Consider the following 14,240-nt stretch of genomic DNA (forward strand, 5'->3'; position numbering starts at 1 on the left):
TGAGGACAGAATTTCAGATATAGAAGATAAGATTGCAATTAGTGAGGAGGAAAAGAAAAATTGCTTTAAAATTATAAGGGAACACGAGAAATCAATCCAGCAGCTGCTAGACGATGCAAAGAAGAATAACACAAGACTGATTGGAATCAATGAAGAAACAGGAGAGAGTGCAGATGACATTAAAAAAACTGTTCACAGAAGTGATGGCAGAAAACTTCCCAAGGAGGTGAAAAGAACTTGACATACGGATAAGTGAGGCATATAGGACTCCAACTAGCCTTGATAAAAAAAAATCTATACATAGGCATATAATAGTTAGGATTCCAGAAAGCCAACAGAAGAACAAAATTCTACAAGCAATGAGAGAAAAGAAACAAGTCATATACAAAAGAAAGCCCATCAGAATCACAGCAGACTTCTCAATGCAAACCCTCAAGGCAAGAAGAGCTTGGAGTGATGTGTTTCAAGCCCTAAAGGAAAACACCCTCCAACCCAGATTGATGTACCCTGCAAAACTATCTTTCAAAATTGATGGAGAAAAAAGATACTTTCATGACAAAGAGCACCTCAGGAACTTCATGAATACCAAACCGGCACTCCAAAAAATTTTAGACAGTTCCCTAGGAAAAGACAATGAGGATCATAACCCCAGGAAACCCAGCAGAATGAATCCACTGGGCATGACAAATTAAACACAAAGGGGGAGAATCCCACAAAAAAGAAAAAGTCATGACAAGGCTTTTAAAACTTTTAGCTTCATCTCCCTAATGAGTGTATAATTCAATCTTATTATTGTACTGATTAGTATTTTTCTGATTCTAGAGTTGCACACCTTTCCTTGTGCTATACTGACTATTTATCATCTTCTTATGTCTACTTTTTAATTGGATTGTCTATTAATGAGCTGTAAGAGTTCTTTATATATTCTGGTCATAGGTTATATGCATTGAAAATATGGTCTGTTTAAGGACTACTTTTCATTTTAATGATGTCATTTAAAGTTTTAAAGTTTGAGAGAATCTCATTTATCAATTTTTTTCTTTTATACGTCATGTCTTTTGTATCCTAGGTAGTTCTTGCCTACCCTGAATTCATAAACATTTTCCCTTATAATTTCTTCTTAAAGTTTTATACTTTTAGGCTTTCATATTTAGGTTCATAGATCTCTTCAAGTTATTTTCATGTATGGAATAAAGGGTTGAGGTTAATTTTTTATATACAGATACCAAGTGTTCTAGTGCCATTTGCTGAAAACACTATCTCTTCCTCAGCTCTTGCATTGAGTTTATATTCTATAAAATGTTAATGTTAAATAATCTTTCAAAACTCAGTGGACCATATATGTGTGGTTCTATTTCTAGATTCTCTGTTTTATTCAAATGATCTATATGACTTTCCTTACACCAACACTGCCTTGATTATTGTAGCTTTAGAAGAAGTCTTAAAATTAGGTACTAAACATCTTCCAACAGGTTTTATTTTAACTTTTCTAGATCCTTTGCACTCCTACATAACTTTTAAATTTCAATATACAACTCTTCATTTATAGCAAGTATACACAGACCTGAATTTTTATATTTACCTTGTGTTTTCTAACCCTGCTAAATTCAAATACAAGTTCTAGGGGCTCCTAGAGATTTCTTAGTATTTTCTCTGTAGATGATCATTTCATCTACAGATAAAGATTTTGCTTCTACTTTGCCAATCCTATCCTAATTGTGTCATTTTATTGCCAGACTATTTTGGTGGGGCCTAGGCTTCAAAGTTTAATGGACAGATAAAGAGTAAGCATATCTGCCCTTGTTCCCCACCTTAAGGAGAAAGCATTGTATCTTCTCCATTCATATAAGGTGTTCTCACTGAAAGTATGGAGTACTTGTCTTTAATCTGTTGAGAAGGTTCTGTTCTACTTCTAGTCTCCTGATAGCTTTTACCATGAACAGCTGTAGAATTATGTCCAATACTTTTTCTAAAACTAGTGACAGGATCATATGGCTTCTTCCTTTCCTCTGTTAAAATGATGACTTTTGGGGTGGATCTTCCAGTGCTGAAACAACACTGCCATTCCTATAATAAAACCACTTTCTACATCCTGCCAGATCTGACTTCTAATAGTTTGTTTTGATAAACAAATTTCTATCTATGCTCATACTTTTTTCTTCTATTATCTTTATCCAGTTTTAGGATTAGCACAATGTTGATTTCCTAAAATGAGGGGAGAAGTGTTCGTTGCTTTTTCTGCTTTAATTGTTTGATATAATTTATCAGTTAAAATGTATATGAGCTTGTTCTTGTCATATAGGTAGGTTTTCAAGCTAGGAATATACTTTCTTTAATAGGTGCTATTCAAATTTTATATTTCCTCCAGAGTTAGTTTCATTAATTTGTCTTCCAAGGTACTTCTTAGAAGTTGTCAAATTTATTTCAAAAAAGATTTTTGTAATATGCTTTCTATATCCTTTTAAATTCTGTAAAATCTGTGATAATGTGTCCTAGATCTTGATATTATAATTTCAAAAATGTATAACTGATATTGTGTAATAGGAAGAAAAGGTCTAAAGGAGCAGGGGAAGTGGGAGTGGTAGGGGAAAGCAAAGAAGGGAAAAGAAAAAATATGAGAAAAGGAAAAAAATGGAAACAAAATCCTTGCAAATAGGGAAGGGTGGAGGGGGTGAAGGGAGGGCAAGGGAAGGGGAAAAAAAGAACCAAGATACTCATGTAATGGTACAAGATCCCAATGATGAATGTAACTGTATTTTATACCTAAAATGTACCAATAAACTTAATGGGGGAAAAAAAGCTCAAATAGATGAGGCCAAAAATCCCATACTAAAACACCCAATCAAATTGTCAAAAGTCAAAGACAAAAAGAAATTTCTGTACCAAGGATAAGACTATCAGTAGATTTCTCAGCAGAAACCTTGCAGGGGATGATATGTTCAAAGTATTGGAAAAAAAAAATACTACCAACAAAGAATGCTATATCCATCAATACTCTCCTTTAGCACTGAATAAAAACTTCTTTCCCCCATTACACAAAAATTGAAGGAGCTCGTTGCCACTAGACCTGTCTTATAAGAAATGCTACAGATGGGTTGGGGATTTAGCTTGGTGGTACCACCACCTGCCTCTCAAGTGCAAGGTCCTGAGCTCAATCCCCAGTAACAAAAAATAAAAATAAAATAAAATGCTACAGAGAGTCCTTCAAGTTGAAACAAATGGATGTGAAACAATGTGAAAATATATGAAAGTGCAAAGCTCACTGGTAAAGATGTGCAAACATACTTTTGATTCTGATATAAAAGATATATAGGCAAATATATATTTAATTCTGATATAAAAGTTGTAAGAGAAGTATAAAGGCAACTATAAAAATGTTAATGGATAAAAAGGTATAATTGTGACATAAAGTATAGAGAGAGCAAAAGTGTACAGTATTTGTGTGATATTGAGGTTAAATTGATATCAGTTCAAAATACATTGTTATAACTACAATGTTTTGGGTAAACCCCAGGATAACCACAAAGAAAGTATCTATAAAAACAAAAAAAAGAAAATGAGAAAGGATTCAAAGTATGTCAACATCATACCAAATACAAGGAAATAGAATAAAATTAAAATATAGAATAGAGAATGTAGAATTTAATGACTAAAGGAAATATGAGAAATTTAGAAATATATGGAAGTTGGACAACATACTCTTGAACAACCAATAGATTGAAGAAGAAATCAAAAGCAAAATAAAATGTATTGAGAAAAATAAAAGCAAAAGCAAAAATTATGGAATGCAGCCAAAGTAATATTAAGAGGTATGTCCATAGAGAGAAATGTATGCATCAAAAAAAGAGAAAGATGCCCATTTTTGAATGGTTTTGTGAATTTTTGAATGGTTTTTTGATGCAGACATTTCTCAAAGAAGTAAAAGCAGCAAATAAATACATGAAAAAATGTTCAACATCACTAGTCATTAGAGAGATGCAGATGAAAACAACACTGAGATTCCACCTCACCCCAGAAAGAGTGGCTGCTATCAAGAAATCAACCAATAACAAATGCTGGCGGAGCTGTGGGGAGAAAGGAACCCTTCTCCATTGTTGGTGGGAGTGCAGACTGGTGCAACCACTATGGAAATCAGTGCGGGGATACCTCAAAGAACTAGGGCTAGAGGTCCCATTTGACCCAGCTATTCCCCTGCTGGGTATCTTCCCAAAAGAATTAAAAGAATCGTACCACAGTGATACATGTGCACCCATGTTTGTAGCGGCACAGTTTGTAATAGCTAAAGCTTGGAAACAGCCCAAGTGCCCATCAACTGGAACCTGGATAAAGAAGATGTGTTTTTTTTATAAAATGGAGTACTACTCAGACATAAAGAATGAGAAACTAGAGATATTTATAGCTAAATGGATCCATATTGAGGCCATCCTCTTAAGTGAAATAAATAGGACACATGTGTAAATACCAAATAGTTTCTCTAGTGTGAGAAACTGAAAGTGTAAATAAGGATTAAAATGATTAAAATGAATAATTGATAATTTGAAATAGGAAAAGGTCCAAAAGTGTAGGGGTGGTGGGAGAGGAAGGGGAAAGGAAAGAAGGGAAAGGAAAAATGATGAGAAAAGAAAAAAATGGAAACGAAATCTATGTAAATAGGCAAGGGTGGAGGGGGTGAAGGGCGCACAGGTAATGGGGAAAAAAATAAGAACCAAGATACATCAGGTACCGGTACAAGCACCCAATGATAAATGTAAACATATTGTATACCTAGAAGGTACCAATAAAAGAATTTTTTAAAAACAGAAAAATCTCACATAAACAATAGAAATTTGCACTAGAACAAAGAACAAACTAAGGAACAAACAAATAACAAACCTGTGCTTGTCAAAGGACTAAAGAACAAACTAAGCCCAATGTAGATAAAGGAAGGAAATAAGAATAGGGAGAAATAAAAAAAAAAACCAACAGAAGAGAAAACTTTAAAAATTAACAAAATTAAGTTATTTTTTAATTCACAAAATTGATAAATCATTAGCTAGTTTAACTGAGAAAAGAGAGAAGACATAAATAAAATGAAAACTTCCTAGAAATATGTACTCACACTTCCTGATTGCAAAATATATTGCAATCTACAATAATCAAACAGTATGATACTGGCAAAAAGTTAGATATATAGGGCAAAGGAACAGAATAGAGAGGTCAGAAATAAACTACCCTTATATGATCAAATGATCTTTGACAAGGATGCCAAGGTTTCACAGTAGGGTAGGGTAGTTTCTCAATAAGTTATGTTTGGAAACCTGGATAACTACATGCAAAAGAATGTGATTGGATTCTTATAATTACACCATACATATTTAAAAATCAGCTCAAATAAATTAAAGACTCAACATAAGACCTGAAATTACATAACTCTTACAAGAAAACATGGAAAACATTTCTTGACTTTGGTTTTGACAATGATTTTTTGGGGGATGTAACACCAAAAACACAGGCAACAAAAGCAAAATCTGGATAAGTGGGAGCACATAAAACTAAAAAGCTTCTATAGAGCAAAGGAAACAAGGACAGACTGAAGAAACAACTTACAGAATGAGAAAATGTATTTTCAAACCATATATTTTGTAAGGGGTTAGTACCAAAAATATATGAATATATACTAATCAATATTTTTAAATGGGTAAAGTACTTACATAGACATTTCTCCAAATAAGATATATAAATAGCCAAAAGGTATATGAAAATATGCTAAAAATAACTATCAGGAAATCCAAATCAAAACCACAAAGCAGTATCACTTTACAACGGATAAGATGGCTATTATCAAAAATAAAAATAAATTAACAATTGTTGGTGAAGATGTAGAGATACTGAAACTATTGTGCATTACTGATAGAAGCATAAAATAGTACAGCCACCATGAAAATAATAATTTCCAAAAAATTAAAAGTAGAACTATCTACTATGTGATACCACAATTCCACTTCTGTATATTTACCCAAAACTATTGAAATCAGCATCCAGAAGAGGTATCCTAATTGCCATGTTCACTCCAGTACTATTCACAGTATCTCTAACAGGTTGAAACAGCCTAAATTCTATCAATAGAAGAATGGATAAAGAAAAATGTGGTGTATTTATACGTTAGAATATTTTTCAGCCACAGAACGAAGGAAATTCTGTCATATCCTATAATACAGATGAACATTAAGAGCACTATACTAAGTGAAACAAGCCAGTCACAGGAGGAGAACACTGCATGATTCCATTTACATAGAGGGTCTAAAGTATGGTAATCCAACTCATAGACTCAGAAAACAGAAGAGTGGTTGCCAAAGATTGGAGGGAGGGAGAAATGAGAAACTGCTATTCAATAAGAAAAGAATTTCATTCATATGAGATGAAATATTTCTAGAGATTTTCTGTAAAATATTTTGCTTATAATTTACAATGTTGCCCTCAACACTTAAATACTTCTTAAGAGAGTAGATCTCATGTTAAGCTTCTTACAAACAAAAATAATAATTTAAAAAAAGATATTCAATCTTCCCTGTATCTGTGAGAGATTCATAGTAGGACCCTTGCAGATACCAAAATCTATGGATATTTGAATTCCTTATATAAAATGGTGTAGTATTTGCATATACTCTAATACACATCCAGCCATGTACTTTAGATCATTTCTAAATTACTTATACTAACTAATAAACATAAACATTATATAAATAATTTTTGTACTATATTGTTAAGGGAATAAAGAGAAGAAAAAGTCTGTACATTCTCAGTAAATATGCACTTTTTAAATTACTTTGGCTTTTGGAGATGTTGCTCATTGGTAGAGCACTTGCCTTGCATATGCCAAACTCTGGATTTGAGCCCCAGCACCTCAAAATAGATAGATAGAGATAGATAGATAGATAGATAGATAGATAGATAGATAAAAAGAATTTGCAGTTGGTTAAATCTGCCAGTGCAGAACCCACATATATGGAGGGTCAACTCTACTAACAATATATGTTCACACTTACTATCATAGCTACCATAAATAAGATGGATAATAACAAGTGTTGGGGAGGATGTAGGGAAATTGGAACCATCATACATTGTGCTGCTGGGAATGGAAAATGGTGTGGTCACTTTGAAAAATGGTTTGTCAGTTTCCGAAAAAGTTGAATGCAGAATTACCATATGACACAGCAATTCTACTCCACCTAGATATATAATCAAGAGAATTGAAATCATAGGTCCACACAAAAATTTTTTCACAGCAACAATTTTATTTTAGCCAAAATGTAGACACATCTCAAATGTCTATCAGCTGACAAGTGGATAAACAAAGTGTGGTTTACCTGTGCAATGAAATATAACTCATCAATGAAAAGGAATGAAGTATTGGTGTAGACTACAAATAATGAACCTGAAAACATTATGCTAAGTGAAAGAAGCCAGACACAAAACATCACATATTGCATAATTCCATTTATATAGATTGTCCAGAACAGGCAAACCCAGGATAAAAGGTAGAATGGTGGTTGGCAGAGACTAGAGGAGTCACGAGGCATGACTACTAATGGGTACAGAGTTTCTTTTGCAGGTGCCAAAAATGTTTTGATTTAGATCATGGTGATGGTTGCACAGCTTTGAAAATATAGTAAAATTATACACATGAAAGCATGAAATTTATATGTGAATTAGACCTCAAGAATAATATTTTTAAAGCCCCCTTTTTAACAAATATACCAAAGGAAAGTGACCCTGGAAAGGGAGGAAGAAAGCCTGCAGGAAATAAGTTCACCATGTTCCTAGTGAGAGACTCTAAAAATTAATGTTCTTTTCTTAAAATTCAAGATAACTACAGGCAGTTTCTTAGACACTCATATTTGAAGTACTGCACCAAACAGCAAAGTCATCTAAGGTAGAAAGCATTTTTAGACGATTCTGATTGAAAAGAAAGTAAAGAGACCTCACAAACAAGTGCTATTTGCATTTTTTTTTTCTGTCAGAATGGCAGGAGTTCAAAGGGAGCATGTGTGGGTTCTCTGGCTGCAGGAAAGCCTTCAATCTCCTAAGACTAAGAAAGTGCTCAGAAAGAGCAGGCTGAGTACACTCGGGACTGGACAGCCAGCTCAGTTCTAGGCAGGCTGTGAGGTCAGAGAAGAGGAGTCCCCGGGGAAGGGCTGCTCCTCCCTCACCACCACCCTTAAGTAGTTAAGGGGACTTGGAGTTGATTCCAGGTTACTGCAGGCCACACAGGTTCCTTGATGAAACTGTGCAGGCTCCATTTCTGTGACGTCGCTCAACCAAACAATTTGATCCCTCAACCCCCTCGTTTGCTGTTCTCTTGTCACTAAGATGTATTATCTAGAATACTACTATGTTAAGAACACATCTAAGTTAGAGACTCTGGGTTTGATAAAATACATTTTCCTTGGAGCCTGTGTTGACACTCAGGCCAAGCAACCTGACTTCCACTTGTGTGCCCAATAAAGTAAATAAGTCCCCACTGAGATGATCTTTGCCTACACAAGAACTGCATAAATGGTGCTCCATGGCAGAGAAAAGAATGAAGAATAAGGCAAAGAGTGAGAGCTGGGTGGCAGCATATCTCCCCTGCATAAGGATATTCCAGACGTGCTTTCCACCAGGTGAAAATTGACTTTTTCCACTGCAAGCTTTTCTCCATCGAGCAAGGTTTATGGCTACTAGCTATTCTTACCTCTCCATCATTTGTTTTCATTTGATCACCAACTGATCAGACAGTCTCTGGGTTCAAACCTTGGAAGCCAGAAAGAGAAGAAAAAGAGACCCCTCGGGGAGAAGTAAACACCTGCAAGAGGCCAAGTTTGCTTTTAAACTTGTGAGACCAGACAGGGACTTCATTCTTCCTGTTGAGATGTGTGGACACTGGAGGGGGAGGAATGAGTTAAAGGGAGAGAACAGCAGAGCAGAGGTAGCAGATGTGGAAAACCTTCGGAGGAAATCATCCTCCTTTAAAAAAATAACTAACGCCTTATTCCACTCCACTCAAAACCCAGGCTAAAGACTGCTCTCCTTATACAAGAAAAATAGGAGGTAGCTAGATGAGAGTCACAATACCAAAATCCCCCAGTCTCTGAAACCCAACTGTAGCAGCACTCACCATGGGCAGCCAGCAGCACAGGGTTTTATCTGTAGCTCAGAGGATGCAAGGTCTTTATCTCCAGCTTCCTCTTCCCCACTTGAGACCCCTCTCCCTTGATAAGACAGAAAGAGATCTACAACACGGGTTCAGGTCCCTTAAGTTTGGGCACCTCCAAATCCACCTCCTGTTAATGTTGCAGGCATTTAGTTCCATTTCTGAAGTTGGCTAATACTGCGTCCAAACCTCTGCTCTTCTAAGCTAAATGACCTTGTGAAAATCGCCTTCTTTCTTAGCCTGAAAAACATTTCAGAGGAAGTCACTAGAAACACACTTGGGTTTGGAGCTGAGAGAATTAGGAGGAAGATAAAAATGCAAATCAGCTGTTATTGGAGTTGATTGAAGCCGGGTCTTAGGTGGGATTGGCCAGAAAAAGTACAGTGTGGTCAGAGAGCTCAAGATTGTCAGAAAAACAGTCATCAAAAACTTGAACAGGCACAATAGAGATTACTGAGAATTTGGGGCACTGTCCAGTGGACCCTCTAGAAGTAAGCTGATTTTGCAGAGCTGTCTTCCTGTTTTCTAAGTTATCTTACAACTCTCTAGGGATAGAAATTAATTTGTAGAAAACTGATTTAAACTCAAGCAATTATCCATATCACTGTGAATGAATTTTGTGCCCATAGAGATATAATTTTTACCTTGTAGAAATAACAAGCCCAAGCATTATATTTTATTGTTCTATAGGCTATTAATTATTTTGCAACTATTAGCAAATTCACTTCAATTTTCCTAAGTTCTTTGAATTTTCTTTTGACTTGATTTTCGGGGTCTTTTTTTTTTTTTTTTTGGTACCGGGAATTCAACTCGGAACCTTGTGCTTGCAAGGCAGGTGGAGGAACCACTGAGCTAAATCCCCAGCCCGTTTCACTTGATTTTTAACATCTTACTGGTTTCTTCATTAATTAATGAGTTACATTAAGTCATGATGTATTCCTTTTATATTTGTGTAAGACTCTTGATTTTCCCTTTTGGAAATTTATACTTCAGCAGGATCAAGCCCTGGCAGAAGATCAACAGAATAGCAGAGGAGCATGATCTTAGAAAGTGGATGAGGCAAAAGCAGCCAGTGAAGCAGGGAAAGAAGCAGAAGCATTTGGGCACATGAGTCAAGGTGAGGCAGGGGCTTGGGAATAGGGGAGTGGCCAATTCATTAATTTTCCTTTTCCTAAATACACTGTCTCTCCACTGCCTTGCAGGAGCTGACCACATGACTGCATTCAACACACAGCCCTCCATGGTGCTCTGCACCACCAATCTCTCCTTGGAAACAAAAGGCAACCTTTTCTAAACTCCTCAAAGCACAGAACGTCTTGTTATACCCTTCTCTGGGGACCAAGAGGCCTGCTTACATAACCAAGGGAGCCTACTCAAGTGTTCCTTGAAGAGCAGGGAACATTTACTTCAAGGTGATTTTCTGTTCCCAACCTGACTTTGAATCAGATCCCCATAGAAAGAAAGAAAAGAAAGGAAGGAAGGAAGGAAGGAAGGAAGAGAGAGAGAGAGAGAGAAAGAAAGAAAGACCCTCAAATGGAATCCATGGGCACACCCATTTTAGTAGGGTCTATATGCCCTTCTACACTAACATCTTCAGAGGTGGTCCCACTGCATTAACATCCTTGAAGACAATCAGTCAGCAAATTTGATCGTCACCATCACTTCCAGCTCACAGATGGGAAACCTGAAGAAAAGCATGCGGCTATGTCTGAAGATGTGTCAGTTCCCCAGCCCCCCCGACTCACTCTTACTTCTGAAGTGAGCTGGCCATCTCAATAAACCTCATTTCCCCCTCTTTTTTCCATGCTCTGACCTCCAGATTGTGCGTATTATAGGAACAAACTTCCCTGTTAATTTCCAACTTCTAGGACCTATGGAAAGCAGAAGATGGAAAATTCATCACAATCCAACAGTTTTTTAAAAGCAAACCTCCAGATGTTCTCCAGTCTTAAAAAGCATAAACTAGAGGGAATAGTTTAAAGATGCTCTAATTGTTTTTCATCCTCATTTTTCCAGGTTGCAGGAAAATCCCCCAGTCACCAGCAAACCGTTAGTTTTCATTTGCTGAGCATCCAGCAAATGGATCAGTCTTCTGAATTGAGTGCTCCACTGCACCACCTGCTATGATCTTTCCAGGTGTAGCCATAATGACACTTTGGCTAACAAGCCTGAAGTTTTTCTGCTCAGCCTAAGGACTCTTCAAGAAATTACCCATTTGTCTAGAACTGGAGGCAGCTGCAGTCACTGCCATCCCAGATGGTCCCACTTCTCAGCTTTACAGATTCTAGGATAACTTGATAATACAATAGAGCTCCCACCCCAGCGTTTACTATCTCATTTGCAACCTGAAGGCAACATGTCAAAGATGTCCTGGTGAGTGTTTTCAAGCTTGGTGCATATCAGAGTATAGCACACCTCAAGTTCAGATGACATTTGTGAATGCTCCCAGTAACACCTTTGGTAAATTCCAACAGCCGCTATTATAATTTGTGCAACATAGGTGTAATTCCAGGCATAAGTCGCAAGATGGCAGGCTTCAACCTCCTAAATGCACCCCAGAGCTTCTGAGCTTTGATGCCTGCAGGGCTGGATGACACCAGAATGACAAGCAGTGGGCAGAGGCATCTCTTCATTTATTAATATTCCCAGGCACAGCTTCAGGAGATCTCCCGTCACTTTAGGGAACTGATTTGTTTTGGCATTCATTTGGTTTAAGAAGAATAATTCCCTAATCATTTGTCAGGTGAGGTGCTTTTAAATTTTAGTCCCTGCTTTCATGGAAAAAAAATGTCTGCCTAAAAGATTCATGACAAGGAATGTATATATGTGCAGAATATTCACCTGCATGTTAATAACGAAGCAAAGTTCCAGGAAATAAATAATTTATCCACTGATAAAATAAATGTTGATATGTATTTATCACACATAAACAAATCAGAAGGATAAAATCATATTAACAATAGCTTTAAGATACTGCTTTGTTTCAATTATAATTATAATGTTCACCATCAATCCAGCTTATTCTTTCTTCTAATGACTCAGTCACCTACTAAAAGACTCAAGGAAATAAAAATGCAAGAATTTGTTTCAAGTGTCTGGTTACATCTTCAAAAAGCAGAAAGCAGAAAAATCTGTTCCAACTTGTTTAGAAAGAGAGACTTATGCACTTAATACCCATGTGAAATCTACTGCCCAGGCAGGGGGCCACTGAGAAGGGGAAGCAGGGAACAAATAAGGACAGGGACCCTACTGGGGACAGCGGTGACACAAGTAGAAATAATCTAGGTACTCTTGGACAACTAAGGAAGTTATTTGGTTGCAATTGGATCAAGCAAATTTCACAGCAATAAGAACCAGGTAAGAGGGAGTTAATGGGACATTTTAGACACACAATTAAGATATAATTTCCTTAGAGCCTTCAAAATAACAATAGTTTTAAAAGGTAGTTAGCACTCAGGCTTGGATATTACTTCAGCTCATCCTTTTCATAAAGACACACTCATGGGTCCACCCACCAGACCGAGTAATTAGATTCTACCACTCCCTGTCCCAAGCAGTCTTGCATGGTGACCATTAACCTCTACCCCAGTGGTGGGAGAAGTGATCTGAGAACACCATCTACACAGGTCAGGGCTCATAAAGACTGCAGCAATTAACCTCCCTCCAAATGTGTGTGCCTGGGAGGGAAGGAGGGATAGGACAACACTTGGCACATTAAAAAGCATTTGCAAACAGTGTTCAGAAGAGCTCAGGGGAAGAAGAACCTTGTAATGAGTGATGGTTAGTAATGACCATTATTATCCTTGTCCTGACCCAAGGACTATTCCTTCAAGAATGTTTACTTAGTATGCAGAACTGGAGCTCCAATATAAGAGGTTCAGAAATTCTGCTATTAATCCACCAGTTTTACAGAGAGAGGAGTGTCCCCACTAAGTGAAGTTCTCTTCCTACAAATTAATATAGATAAATGAACAATTTAAAGGCCCCATGTTCCACCAGCAGAGAAACAGATCAATTCTCTATATGCTGAATCACACAGTGGAGGCCAGCAGGGCAGGTTTAGCATGAATAAGATATTGATTCCCCCTTGTTACTTGATTCAGCTTTATTCCTTTTGGATTGCCAAAGGCCTCTGTGACAACATAGGCTGTGGTCCAGAGGGAAGTTGGGAGCTGTATTTTCTGGTCCTTTATTTATTCATTAAAGTTTTGAGCTAACAATATCAGTGAAAAAGGGAATTTAGTGAGAGCCCACAAGTATGCCTTATCTTTTGCAGACTTAATAAAGAATGAACTGGTTACTTTAGAGGCACTGAGAGAAAAGATTGGCAGGCCATTATCAATATGATTCATGTTATTTGTTTTAGTTTGCTTTATTTTTTACTTGTTAAAATTTCATAATTTATTAATATAGTCCTGTTAATATTTTATATAACACAAAGGGATTTTGAGGAAATTTGCCTGCTTGTCTTCTATTTGATATGTTCCTGTTTGGTAGCACTGCTAACACATAAAGGTATGTCCTGGATTTCTGTACTTTTGCATCCATATACTCATATATAGGTTGTTTTTACAAAAATGGAATCAGACCTGTGTTCACCAGCTTTCTGCATCTGGGACAAAATATCCAATATAATCAACTTACAAGAAAGAAAGATATTTTGGCTCATGGTTTCAGAGGATTCAGTCCATGATTACTTAGGCCTGTAGTTAAGCACAGCATGGAGGGGAGCACTTGGTGAAGCAAAGCTACTCACCTCATGGTGATCAGAGGCAGAGAGAGAGAGAGAGAGAAGGAAAGGGCTGTGTCTCAATATCCCCTTCAAGAGCACTGCCCTAATAACCTATCTTCCTTTCATTAGGCCACACCTCCTAACAGTGACATGGCATAGAACCAAGCCTTTAGCACATTGGCCTTTGGGGGACATTTAAGATAACAAGTCCATTCATGTTTTTACACAACTTAATATGTCTTGGAGATCTTTTTAATCAAGATAAAGAGAGCTTTCTTATACTATGCTCTCTTTTCTGTGTAGTATTCTATGATAGGGATACTGTTTCACTCACTT

Source organism: Heterocephalus glaber, unplaced genomic scaffold (assembly GCF_053883595.1).
Source record: "Heterocephalus glaber isolate CG9 unplaced genomic scaffold, H.glaber_assembly_v1.0 deba00001608, whole genome shotgun sequence".
Taxonomy (NCBI): Eukaryota; Metazoa; Chordata; class Mammalia; order Rodentia; family Bathyergidae; genus Heterocephalus; species Heterocephalus glaber.